The sequence below is a fragment of the Myotis nattereri genome, assembly GCF_964212035.1.
Source record: "Myotis nattereri genome assembly, chromosome: 3".
In the NCBI taxonomy this organism is placed as follows: domain Eukaryota; kingdom Metazoa; phylum Chordata; class Mammalia; order Chiroptera; family Vespertilionidae; genus Myotis; species Myotis nattereri.
In genome coordinates, this window is record NC_138077.1 from 126,598,231 (window position 1) to 126,612,368 (window position 14,138).

A 14,138-nucleotide genomic window follows, 5' to 3' on the forward strand; every position below is an offset into this window, starting at 1 on the left:
TGGCCCCGCTGGTCTTCAGTGGCCCTGGTTATCCCTGACATGTCACTGCCATCTCTGGCTTGGTCCCCTGCGGATGTCTGCATGCTGCTCATTGGTTGCCAGCAGCCATTCCCTACCAAGGCTTGGCCACCTTCTCCAGATCTGGGCCTACGACAGCACAGGCCTCACATGCTTGGGGCTCCTTCTGGAATTTCCAGCACGGGCTCTTTGCTAGCCACCGGAAGCACCCCTCCACGCTGCAGCCTCCTCTTCACTGAGCACAAACAAACAAGCACACAAACAAAACAGAAAGTGCCAGCCTCCAACCCCCACAACACACACAACACCCCACCTCCCATGCACACAGACCCCAGCCTCTGGGCACCAGTTAGCCTAGACTGCTAAGGACTGTGAGCTTTCAGAACAAAATCCACAGGGCGGTGTGGATTCAGGCAAACTGCTTTCAGTTCTGTACCACAAACCTCCCCTCACGATAAGGAGCTCAGAGACCTGACCTTCTGGGAGTGGAGGTAAGAAAATACAGCAGACAGACACAACTGAGCCTATAAATTCCGCTGTTTCCACCAGTGGAGAAAGTGAGATTCTGTGGGGTCGGGCAATTTGCTATCACATTTCTGCGGTCAGACTCAAACCCAGGACCCCTGACTCCACCAAAATGTGTCTGGTACAGAGAGCATGTCAGGAGATGTGCCAGCTCCTCAGGGTCATGTGCTGCTGGCCCCAGGGCGGGGCAGCCGGTCCCCAGGGCCTCGCCTCTGGTCTTGGAAGACAGTCAAACTCTTAGCAAACTCTGACTATTCTGTGGCCACCACTCCACCCGCTTCCCCCCTTCCCCAAGAGAGGACACACTGCCCTTATTCCCTACAGCACGGAACTCGCTATAATTTCTAGACAAAACCTAGTTAAAACTTGAGGCTAGCATATAACTAACTAGATTATCTGATTTACAAGATCTTTTTCTCTCTCAGCTCTCTATAGAAATGATTTTTTTAAAAGTATGCAATGAAACCTTTAGGTGCTTTAGGGGTTCTGCAAATGTGTGAGCCCACTGCAGGTTTTTAATTGGGTGGATGTGGCTGGAAGGGCTACTAGGAAAGTCGGTTTACAGGGGTTTACAGGAGGTATGGAAATATAAGGCTATCTTATCTTGTGCAGTGGTTATCAGCCCAGGTAATTGAATGGCCGATCAAAGTACTCCATCATAAAATTATAGAATCAGTCTGAAGCTAAAGGATGTTTGCCGATGAGTAGGCGAAGCTCGAGGGCTGTGCAGGGCTCCTCACTTGGATAGCTGCCCCTTTAGGCTGTAAAGTCTGTTCGAGCACCCTAAACAGGGAGCGGTGGCTGATGTCCTCACAAGAAACGAGGAGCACAGAACCTGATGCAACACCGGCAAATGTCTCTGCAAAGGTTCTGTTGACATTTAAGGAAGAAATGTACTGCTCTGCGCAATACTCCTAACAAAATGCTGCACAGCTACATAATAGAATGGGAAGGGCTTATCTATAAAAAAAAAACAAACAAACAAAAAAAAAAACACAGCTTAATAAAATATGGGAAAGTATGAAACAGACAAATATCAAGTACATTTTAGACCCTTATAATACTGGATGCATGTTAAAATTTTTATCAACAAAAACTGAGTTTTATAAACACAAAGCTGAATGAAAAAAAAAAACAAATAAAAGATTGAAATGATTGTGTACTGAATGGATCCACATATATTAAATTTTAAAAAAGGTGAAACTAGCTGTGGAAGATAGTGTAGAGGTTCCTCAAAAAATTAAAAATAGAAAAGATTGTGTGCTGAATGATTCCATGTATACTAAATTAAAAAAAAGGGGGGGGGGGCAAAACTAGCTGTGAAAGATAGTATAGCAGTTCCTCAAAAAATTAAAAATAGAACTACCACATGAGCCAGCAGCTCCATTCTTCTCAAAGAGATATTTGTACCTCCATGTTCATAGCATTATTCATGATAGCCACACGTTGGAAGCAACCCTAGTGTACGTCTATGGATGAACAAATAAACAATCTATGGATGAACGGATAAACAACTGTCATATATACATACAAAGAAATACAATATTGTCTATCCTTTAAAAAGGAAGAAAATTCTAACATATGCTACAACATGAATGAATCTTGAGGAAGATATACTAAGTGACTAAGCCAGCCACAAAAGGACAAGCACTGCTTGATTCTTTTTATGAAGTGCCTAGAGCAGTCAAATTCAAAAAGCCAGCAAGCAGAACAGTGGTGGTTGCCCAAGGTGGGGGGTGGGGAGAGAGATGGGGGCGTGCGGAGATGCGGAGTTAGTGTTTAAAGGGCACAGAGTGTCAGTTTTGCAAAATGAAAAGTTCTGTGGCTGGGAGGTGGTGATGTTTGCACACACTGTGAATGTACTTAATGCCACTGAACTATATGCTTAAAAATGATTAAGATTATAAATGTTATGTTTGCACATTTTATCACAAATAAAAATTATTTAAAGGGGGAAAAAGAAAGAAACAGGCAAAATTAAACTATGATTCGCGATGCGGGCTGATGCTGGGAAAGGGGCACGGGGAGGGCATCATGTTCTGTTTCTTTATCTAAGTGCTGGTTGTATGAGTGTTTTCAAATTGTGAACTTTTAGCAAATTATAAACTCAGGCTTTCGGCACTGTTCTGAATGTATGTTGTTCTTAAATTAAAAGTTTAAAAAATTATCAACAAAAATATAAACCCAACTGTACAGGAAAGGCCATAGGATGAAAGATAACCTCAAGTCTATGTCATACGATGGACTATTAACTTTCGCTCACATTTTGCTCCACAATAGCTTCAAGTATATGAAGCAACTTCTAGTTTTGTTTTTATTGCCACTTCTGTTAAGGGCCAAAAAATGTCAGATTAAAAAAAAAAAAAAAACAGCTCTGGTGGTGGAGGGGGCAGAGGAGGGGGGCTGGGGGCCTGTGTAGGGGCAAGGAGGGAGGTGGAGGGATTGAGCAAAAAAGAAAAGAGAAGGAACTCATGGACACAGACAACAGTGTGGTGATTGTGGGGGCGAAGGAGGAGGTGGAAGGGGGTGTGGGGGCGTAAATAGTGATGGAAAAAGAAATAAAGAAGAAAAAACTCTCTCAGGAGTCCCTTCCTGCAAGGGCCTCAGCACAATCCAGGCTCAGAGAGAGTGTGGGGAGTTCACGGTGGAGCTTTGTAGGGATTAGGGAATCACAGGTGCGCCCTTACCTAAACCAGCCAGCAGCTTACTCATTAATCAGGTACTTAACGGGCTGCTGCTCCCAGTTCCCCTCGCCTGGCAGACTGGTAGCGTTGGACTAGTTCCCAGTTTTTGCCGCCACCCCGCCCATCCCCTTTCTGCTCCCAGCCAAAACTTCTCCCTGCAGGTATTCAGATGTGAGCCTGGTCCTCGGCCCTCAGCTTTTCTTCTCTGCTGGGTCCCTCAGAGCTGACTGCTCAGGTTTCTCCTCGGGTTTTCTCAGGCGGCCCGGGTGGCTGCTCCCCACGCTGTTCACACGGAAATCTGGTTTCTCCAGGAGAGGTCCTGACTCTCCGCTCTCCGCTCTCTCATCTTTCTCCCACAGCTTTTATTTCTACTTTTATTTCAAATTCCTGCCCCTATCTGACCACAAGCCAGAGGAGGCATATAGGGCTCACAGCCTCTACATTTCATTTCCTCTTGGTCCTTTTAATCCAGCTTTTTAAAATATAATGCTATTGGTATCTTACAAGATGCTAGCACGGAAGATGCTGCGTACGGAACTCCTATAATCGAATGCTCACATCGTCACTGAGCAAGGAGGACACTGAGGCTGGGGGAAGCACTTGCCGAAGTGCAGGGCCCGCCTGGGTTTGGCCTGCTCTCGATGGTGCACCAGAGCCGCGTGCATCTGTGCACGTCCTGAGAAGTGGAGGTGCTGCTGTGGAGGGCTTCAGGCACCCCCAGGGGCCTGGGCGTCCAGATCTCGCTGGCTTCCTCTCACCACTGCTAGAACATTGACAGGAAGTCACAGGATGCCAGGGATTTAAAGACTCTTAGAGGTCCTCTGATCACACCCTTTTGTTTTAAATATCACATATAAGCCCGGGGCCCTCTGTTTACCTTGTTTCATCCAAATAAAACCAGGGAGCAGGTGCATGCAGCTCAACAGGAACCCAGCTTTGGGGAAACACTTCTCTCTCCAGAGTGGGAACTGGATGGGGTGCGTGTTACAGAAGGGGAAAGGGGCTGCCCGCTGTCGGTCAGGCCTGGAGAGGGCCCACACCAGGGCCACTCTGCCTGGGGGCGCTACTGCCCGCACCCGGGCTGAGGAAGCACCATCAGGCATCCACAGACACACCAGGCCACAATTTCAGGTCAGCTTATCAAAAGAGAAGTAACTGTTTTATTATCTCTCTCTCTCTCTTTTTTTTTTAGAACTTGCTCAAGATTTTGAGAAAGAATAAATAACTCCATTCTTTAAAGTTCAGTGGGGAAAGATTTATTTCCTAATGACGAGGTTTCTACCGCTGGAGATCCAAATAAAATAAAATTAAAAATGCTTCTCTTCCATTTCTGCAAGGAGTGACCATATCAGAAATGGCCTAGTTGCTCAACCCTTACCAGGCTCATTAACTCAACCCCAACCCATCCTTCTCTGCTGCTCTCTCCTCTCCATCACCCCCCACGGGGCCAAGAACAACAGTTTGCCACCCACCAAGCAGCTCTCCCAATCCCCCAGGAACTGGCGCATTCACCTCTGTGACCAGCAACCCCAGTTTAAGGAAAGCTGAAGGCCAGATCTGAGCTGTTTACACTGAGTCTTTTTCCACTAAGAGCAGCTTCACTCTAGAAACTTTCTGAACTCATGAACACGAACTTTCACCTTGTTCCTGCAGAGTGGGTAGCATGCTTGGCTTTTGCCAGATTGGAGCTTGCTGGAGAAAAACACAAGTTCCTCTTTCAGCCTCCTTCCATCACTTCTGGAGGAAAGCTGTCCAGCTACCAAAACAAAATGTTTCCCAGCTCTTCCTCCCACAGCTATGAACTTTGTGCCGTGATTAAGCCCTGGATTCGCCTTGAAACAGAACTGGACCATGTCCAAACAATTTCTTCAGGTTCTTCAAACATTAACTCAACAGATGTTATGTCAACAGATTTGCCTGTTCTCTCTCCCTCTCCTTTTGGGTTGGTTCCTGTGGTGTCAACTGGAAAGTCTGAACCTCACCCCCACGCCCCTCTTACCAGGGGAAGGAAGCCCCTTCGTGTGCACAGTTGCCAGCACTGTGCTTCCCTCTCTGGTCCCCGAAAGGAGCTGCCAGGGAGCAGGTGGAAGTGATGAGCAATGGGATAGGTGGGTCCAAAGAACGTCTAGTTACTTCGCGCCTGGCAGGGAGACATGGGACCATTTCTCCCACAGACAGACACACCAAAGCTGCCTGACTTTGACACCCCCCTCCACCCTACCCCACTCTGTCCCCATGTAGAGTAAGGGCTGCTGTGGGGAAAGAACCAGCTTCCTCAGGGAATCTTGCTGGGAACCCTCCACGAGGGCCTGGGCATCTGTTCCCAGCAGGGCCTGGAAACTTAGAGGGCAGGAGCCGTTAGAGGGCAGCATGGGCTCACGCATAACTCAGCAGGCTCCTTTTTCAGTCGCAGGGCGTCTGGGAGCACAGGCACTAGCTGCCGCAGAAAAACAAGTCAGAAAGGCAGAGGGGAGGGTGGGAGACAGAAACCTCCCTCCAAGCCCTCGCTGTGCCAGTGAAACACTGCTCTTGGGAAGGCCAGGCTGCGTGTCCCAGCACATGCCAGGGCTATGCACTGAGGAGACACAGGCTGCGGAGAGAAGCCACACCTCCTGCCCCCTTAGACAAGTGCGATGGCTCCGTGGCCTCTGGGCAAGGAAGCCAGAGTGAGTGCCCAGAGCCCCGAACAGAGACGGGTGTGGGAGACTTCAGGCGGGCACTGTGCCCTTTGTGTCACTTCACTCTTCAGCCTCTGGAGCGAGAGGACAAAGGAGCACCTTGATGCTGGCAGCCGCGGGGGCACGGCTGGGGCACGGCTGGGGCACGGCTGGGTTTTACAAGGAAGGACGAAATCTGATTCCCCCAATCAGAACAGATCGTCTTTGCCTGTCTATGCGGTGGCCCAGTTCTGAGCACAGTGCTTGGCTCTGAACAGATGTGTATCACACTCCCAGCTTGCAACCTGGGCCTTGCCAGAGAGGTAAGAGCATGGCATCCTTCCACGGGACAAATTCGAGAGCTGGTTCTTGGGCATCCCTCGCAAGGGCAGCTCTGCATCTCAAAGGACTCCTGGCAACAAGGACTGGCCTTTGTCCCACCTCCCACAGCCCACCTCTTCTGACTCACCCAGGCAGCTCACCCCAGGGGAGGGCTGAAAAGGAAAACCTGGAGCAGTGGAATGGGCCACACCGCAGTCCAGCCCCCAAGAGGCAGGGAGCAAAGCGGACCCCTGCAATCTTATCCTTCATGTTTTCCCGCAAGCTCTCCGGGACAGCTCTGATTCATGATGCCATGGGGGTGGGAAGATCCAGCCCCAAAGTCCTGGGAAGATTCAAGTGTGAAGCAGAAGGTAGCAAGTGACCAGACTCCCAGCATGGAGCTACCACCTCATGCACAGGCCCCAGGTTCTTACTCGCTTCTCCTGCCTGAGACCTGCCCTGCACTGCGTGGTGCTGTGGCTTGGTGTGCTGCTCTGCCTGATGTTTCTTTATGGAGCGATTACTGTTTATTGAGGATCATTTGCATGTATTCCCTTCTGAAACTCTACCGATGAAAAGCCAGGTAGCAGGGCCTGAGCAGGTAGGCTAGCAAGTCTGGCGGCGCCAGCAGCCCTGAGCACTCCAGTTCTGCCTGCTTGGCCACCAGGGTCTGCCTCTGGGCCTTCCTCCTCCCTCCTCCTGCCAAGTGGGAAGGACTAGGAGCCTCTAAAGTGGGGACATGCTAATTATAGAAGTAACACTCACCATCGGGAATAGAACGCACTTGGAACTGAATGGGGAACTTCACATTGCTGGGAGGGCTTCCCGTTTCCAACAGTGTTGGGCTAGGTATTCAGACTGAATTTCCCACTGAGAACAATTTAAAAACTGGATGAAATAGAAACGAATGCCAAGTCCTTCTGTTTTTCTTTTTAAATATGGAGAAGCAAAGACTATTGGCTGTTGTTACAGGGCACAATGAAGGACTGGGAGCATTTCTTTCCGATCATGCAGGCATCAGAAACAAACCTGCTGGTGCTGTGATTCAAAACGTAGATTGGCATTTGTAGTTTTCATGAAATTCTCCTTGTGCGTTATCCAAAAGCTATCACACCAGTCAAAATTTATATGGTATAGTTATATGTGTGATTATAGATGTGATTTACTCATTGAATTCTTTTTTTAAGGCTAATTCCACCCAGTGAAAGGACAAAACTGCTCTGTTCCTTTGGAGCTCCTCTTGTCAGCCCCGCTGCTACACCTTTCCTGTGCAGAGACCACAGACATCCCTGCCCCTGTGGTCTGTAGCTGCACAGAGGAGACCATCCAACTCCCCTCCAGCCCTCCCACGTCTGCATTAACTTTATACCAGTAATTATTCTCCTGATCTGAGCTATTAGATTTTTAGTCCCACTCACCAGTGAGGCCTTATTCTTCACTGTCTCTAATTTGGGGCATATTCTTCACCTCCCTCAGCACATTTCCTCAACTCTAAGATGGTACTAATAATAGTTAAGTATCTCATGGTGTTGCTGTGAAGATTAAATAAGATAATACAGATAACACATTGGGCACCACATAGCCAGCCAGTTAGTGTTAGCTACCACTATTGTTAGTAGTATTAGTGTCAACCATAAAAAGTTATGACGGGCATTTTGTTCAACTAAATATCCAACATCTCACTTTAAACCGTCCACCGAGCACCAGCACTTTCCAACGGGAGGGACGTACTGCCACAGGAAGCAGCCAGTCCACTTTGGACACCCTTGATGGCTGCAATGCACTTCTTCATGTTGAAAATGAGCTGACCCCAGGGAACTTAATGGTCCTCCTCAGAGCATCAGAGTCCTCTTCCTCAATCTTTGAATGTGGTCATCACATCGTTTCTTCCTTATCTCTGCCTACTTCTTTCAACCTTCCTGCCATGCTGTAGTCTCAAGCCCTTCGCCATCGGTTCCTCTTGGCAACTGGACGACAGGTTATTTCCCTCTTAAGTTTGGTGTCTGCCCAGCATGGCTCATAACAAACACTGAGCTTCGCCAATGCAGCCTTTGTGTGTGTGTGTGTGTGGGGGGGGGGGGGGGGGGTGTCACACCTGCTGGTGGCTCTTTCACTCAACTCTTAGCTAAACACCTTTTAAGTCTTTTTCATGACCCTGCCACATCTCCCCCATCCTGGTCTTGTGCTATTTACTTATAAATCATATTCTCTTTTCAGTTTCAGCCCATCATCAAGCCTTCCAAGATGTTTTTAGGTCGTAGTGAATGGTCCACAAAATTCGTGGAGTGACCTTTATGACCTCATATGGACAAGTCATGCTAGAGAGTCTTCCTTCTGAGGAGGCCCAGCTTTGATACTCAGAACGCTTCCTGTCAGTTATCACCACCCGCTGTCCTGCCTGACAGCCCTGCTGTCTCTGTAGCATTTTCTACCCATTCTAGGCTTTCTAAGTGAGTAGTAAGGGGGACTTCAAAAGCCTTTAGGGAAAGCGATAAGGGAGGGAAAAGGGAGAGGAAAGCTTGCATATATACTTTTTTTTTTTTTTACCCTTGAACACAGGTGTGAACTGCTCAGATCCACTTACACATGGTGTTTTTCAATAAATACTTGTACTATTTTCCACCCATGGTTGGGAGCCCATGGATGCAGAGGACTGACTGTATGCATTGATCTATATGGGGGACTTGAGCATCTGGGTATTTTGGCATCTATGGGGGATTGGGTTGGGTATTTCCTGGAAGAAATCTCCCACAATTTAAGGTTTTAGGGAGTCAAAAGTTATACACTAAATTTCAAAAGATTGAAGGGGGAGTCCATGCCTCTAACCCCTGCATTGTTCATGAATAAATTATATATATATATATATATATATATATATATATATATATATATATATACTAGAGGCCCAATGCACAAAAATTTGTGCACTGGCGGGGGCGGGGGAGTATCCCTCAGCCCCACTTGTGCCCTCTCACAGTCTGGGACCCCTCAGGAGATAACGACCTGCTGGCTTAGGTCCGCTCCCGGGTGGCAGAGGGCAGGCCCAATCCCTAGGTGCCTGCCCCGCAGCCCCTGGTCGGGCTCAGAGCAGGGCCAATTGGGGAGTTGGGGCACCACCCTCTGTCATGCACAGAGCAGGGCTGATCAGGAGGTTGCAATGCCACCCCCTGTCACGCACAGAGCAGGGCAGATCAGGGGGTTGTGGTGCCACCCCTGTCACAGAGCCAGCCGATCAAGGGCTTGGGGAGCTCCCCCCTGTCACCCAGAGAATAGGGTCGATCAGGGGGTTGGGGAGATCCCCCTGCCATGCACAGAGCAGGCCGGATCAGGAAGTTGCGATGCCACCCTAAGTCACACTCAGGGTAGGGCCGATTGAGGGGTTGGGGCACAACCCTGTCACACACAGAGCAGGGCCGATCAGGGGGTTGGGGCACCTTCCCCTGTCACACACAGAGCAGGGCGGATAGGGAGGTTTGACCCCGCCCTCTGTCACACACAGAGCCACAGGGCGATCAGAGGGTTTGGGCGCTGCCCCCTGTCACACTGTTCCAGGGGCCAGGAGGCCTCGCGGCTCCGCTGATCCCAGTGCTGGGAGGCCTTGCGGCTCCGCTTGACAGCAGGGCAGTGAGGCCTCGCTGCTCAGCTGATCCTGGTGCTAGGAGGCCTCATGGCTCCACTGATCCCGGTGCTGGGAGGCCTCACGGCTCCGCTGATCCCGGGTTTGGGAGGCCTTGTGGCTCCGCTGATCACAAGCCAGGAGGCCTCGCGGCTCCGCTGATCCCAGTGCTGGGAGGCCTCGCGGCTCCGCTTGACAGCAGGGCAGTGAGGCCTCGCTGCTCAGCTGATCCTGGTGCTAGGAGGCCTCATGGCTCCACTGATCCCGGTGCTGGGAGGCCTCGCGGCTCCGCTGATCCTGGTGCTGGGAGGCATATTACCCTTTTACTATATAGAATAGAGGCCTGGTGCATGGGTGGGGGCTGGCTGGTTTGCCCTGAAGGGTGTCCTGGATCAGGGTGGGGGTCCCACTTGGGTGCCTGGCCAGCCTGGATGAGGGGATGATGGCTGTTTGCAGCTAGTCACACCCCCTTCAGGGTGGGGGTCCCCACTGGGGTGCCTGGCCAGTCTGGGTGAGGGGCTGAGGGCCGTTTTCAGGCTGGTGCGTGACTGAAGCTCCCAACCTCTCTTTTATTTCTTTTTTCTTTTTTATTCTGGGATCTTATTTACCTTCTATGGCTGTCACTGGAGCTGAGAACTGTCTTTAGCTCTGAGGCTCGGCTCCAGCTCTGAGACCTTGGCTGCTGAAAGCAGGTTTCTGGACTTTGTTTACCTTCTGTATTTGAAACTTTGTTGCGACTCCAGCTCTGAGATCCCAGCTGACTGAAAGCAGGTTTCTGGGGTTTTGTTTAGCTTCTATATTTGTAACAATGTTTCTTAGAGAGCAGCTCAGAGCCCAGCAGGCAGGCTGGGAACCTGGCTTCCTCTGTCACTGGAGCAAGCAAGCCTCCCTGTTAGCATCAGCTGCCTGGCTGCCGGCCGCCATCTTGGTTTGCAGTTAATTTGCATATCTTGCTGATTAGCCAATGGGAAGGGTAGCAAAGTTACGGCTAATTAGCATGTTTCTCTTTTATTAGATAGGATATGATGAAATATTATTCAGCCTTGAAAAAGGAGGTCCTGCCATTTGTGACAACATGGATAAACCTGGAGAGCATTGTGCTATGTGAAGTAAGCTAGACACAGAGAGAGTGATACTATATGATCTCACTTATACTAGTATGTGGAATATAAATAGTGAAATTCATAGGAGCAGAGAGTAGAATGTTGGTTGCCATGGCAGAAGGGAGGGGGAAATGGGATGATGTTCAAAGGGTCTCAGTTACACAAGATAAATAAATTCTAGAGCAAATTTGTAGAGATGTAACGCAGGGAGTACATGGTGACTACAGTTAACAACACTGTATTGTACACTGGGAATTGCAAAGAGGATAGAGCTAAGGTGAAATCTCACCACACACATACACACATAGTGGCAACTATGCAGAGGTGATGATATGTTAATTAGCTCAACTGTAGTGACCTTTCCACATGTGTACTATCTCAAAACATCAAGCTGTACAACTTAAAAATATACATGTCAAGGATATTTCAATAAACCTCTTTAAATAAGAATGTTAAAACTGGGAAGCAAAAAATATAGTACAACAGAATGACCAAAGGAGAGCAAGGAAGAGCAGCAGAAGGGCAGCGCACAGTGGTTACAGGCCACAGAAGACGCTGGGCTGCCAGACTAAGAAGTCCTCCAGCCGGCCCTGCGCCCCAGGGTGGGGACTACAGTGCCAGGTTAACTGACCTCACAAAGACAGCGGCAAGAGCTTCCCAACCACGACACATTTTGATCCAAAAACACTGGTTTCACAAAAAACTGTTTTCACTTCCTGAAAATCTTTAGGCAGAGGAAACATACACATCGTGCTTTCCTGAACACAACTGCCTGGAAAGGGCAAGGCTGCGTGAAAATAAGCCTCCAAAACAAACCTGTTCATCCTACATTGTGTAACTCAGAAGGAACCTCGCATCCCTCCTCACCTGGGCTCTCCCAGCTATTGGAGGATGCAGCCTTTGGACAGATGTTTGCTGAGTGGACAGGCTTCGCCTGGGACAGAGCTCCTCGCACTCTGTGAACAGCCTTGACCATCAGGGGGCAGATCTCAGCCAACCTGCACACTAATGGCCAGAAATGTGCCACTCAGGCCCTGCCGGCTCCTTTTGGGGGCATCAGCTTATTTCTGAATCACAGTTTCTTCCTTTGGAAGAAAGAAATGAATAGGACAATAATGCTAGCACATTGAGTTGCTCTGGAAGAGAGGGAAGCTGTTCCCTTATACATATTCCCCATGCTCTGTCATAGCCATTGAAGCGTGATGTGCTTGCTAGGACCTCATGTATCTGTAAAACCTACCAAAATAAGATAGTTACTGTTGAGCACAAAATACTCGGAAGAGATTTCTTTAAAGTAATGTTTCCCAAATATTTTTGTGTACAGCTTTTAACAAGAAACAGTTTACATCCCTATCCAGCACACACACACATGCACACTCAACTTAAATAAATGTTTCATGAAACAATATTTCATCTTACTTATGCAATACATGCAATCTGGTATTATATATTTTGTTTCATTCTTTAAATGCATAGCATACTATAGGTTACAACTCACAGTTTGAAAAACATTGGTGGGGGCTTCCATACAGAGATGACAGATTGGACATACACGGTATCACCTCTCCCTTCAAAATCCTATTAAAAAGGAATAAAGGAACAAAGTGGCATAAACCCACAGGACAAAGGTACAGGATTCACATTGTATTTTAAAATCCCCATGTTCCCCTGCAAAACCATGTTGTCAGAAAACACCAATGCCCATCTTCAGTTCCAGGGAGTAAATCTTGATTACTTCAAGATAATAATATTAATTTTATTCCCATGGTCTAGTGATTCATTTAGAAATGACTATAATACCTTATTTTGGACCTGGGGCCATGAGAGAAAGTCTGCCAATGATAGGATTAATTCTGGGAAATATTCTAAAGTTTTAACTAGATAAGAAGGAGAGATAGTCTCAATTTCTGCCTCTGGAATATATGCTGCTGCCATATTTTGCCCACAAAGGGAGTTACCAATGCACCCTGGCAGAGCAGATAGATTTTTAAAAACCTGGGTCCCTGACTATGTATTTCAGTCACTAAGTCAATCAACCCCAGAGCCAGGTCTTTTTACTATCCAAGTAATGAATCCACTTGTCCTGTGAGCCATTTTAGTTGGGCTTTCTTCACTTTCAGCAAAGCATTCTGAATGATACAAGTCACATCATAAAATTCCACAACACTAGGGACAAATCGAGGAGCCTAGAACTTCCAAGGAGGGAAATGCTAGGTCATACTCAACAGAACAAGAATGAAAATGGTATTGGACAGCAGGTACATTGGATGCCAGAAGAATAATCAATGACTTCAAAATTCAAGGAGAAAACAACTTTCTGCCTTGAATCTATAATCAGCCAACTATCAATCAAGAATGAAAATAGGTAAAAGCATTTTTAGACATGCCAAGATTAAGAAAATTGACCTCTCATACACCTTATCTAAGAGTTAGTTGTTGATGGGTTTCAGGAAAAGAAAAGGAAGAACAGGCATCTTGGAATCAATGAGCCAAATCAGCAGGGAGGGGAAGATGACAACTATGTGTCTAGACCTGAGAACAGTGGAAGTAGAAAAGAGGGGACATGCTGGAAAAAAATAATTAGACTTGACAGAGTAGACAGTGTGGCAGATCGAATGACAAAGTGGTAATCCCGAAGAAATTAGATACATTAATTATTGCTGCATGGCAAATTATCCCCAAGACTTACAGACTTAAAATAATAAACATTTATTAGCTCACAGATTCTGAGGGTCAGGAACCTGGGAGCAGCTTAGCTGGTGGTTCTGACTCAGAGGCCTGACAAGGTTGCAGTCAACGTGTCATCTGAGGCTCCAATCACCTGCATGCTCGCCTGAGACCCGGGGCTCAGCTGCCCATGGCTCCCCACACAGCTGCTGGCAGGGGGCTTCAGCTCTTGCTAGCTGTTGGCAAGGGGCCTTGAATTTTTTTTCCACATGGACCTGTCCATAGGGCTGATTAAATGTCCTTACAACATGGCAACTGTGTTCCCCAGAGCATTAATCCTTGAGAAAGATGAGGGAGGGGCTGTGAGGTCTTTTAGACCTGGTGTCAGGAGTCACACATCACCACTTCTGCCATGTTTAGTTTGTTAGAAGCAATTCACTAAGTAAAGCTCACACATAAGGCAAGAGAAACAGGCCCCTACATTTTGAAGAGAAGCATATTAAAGAAATTATGAACATATTTTTAACTGCCACAGATAGGTATATAA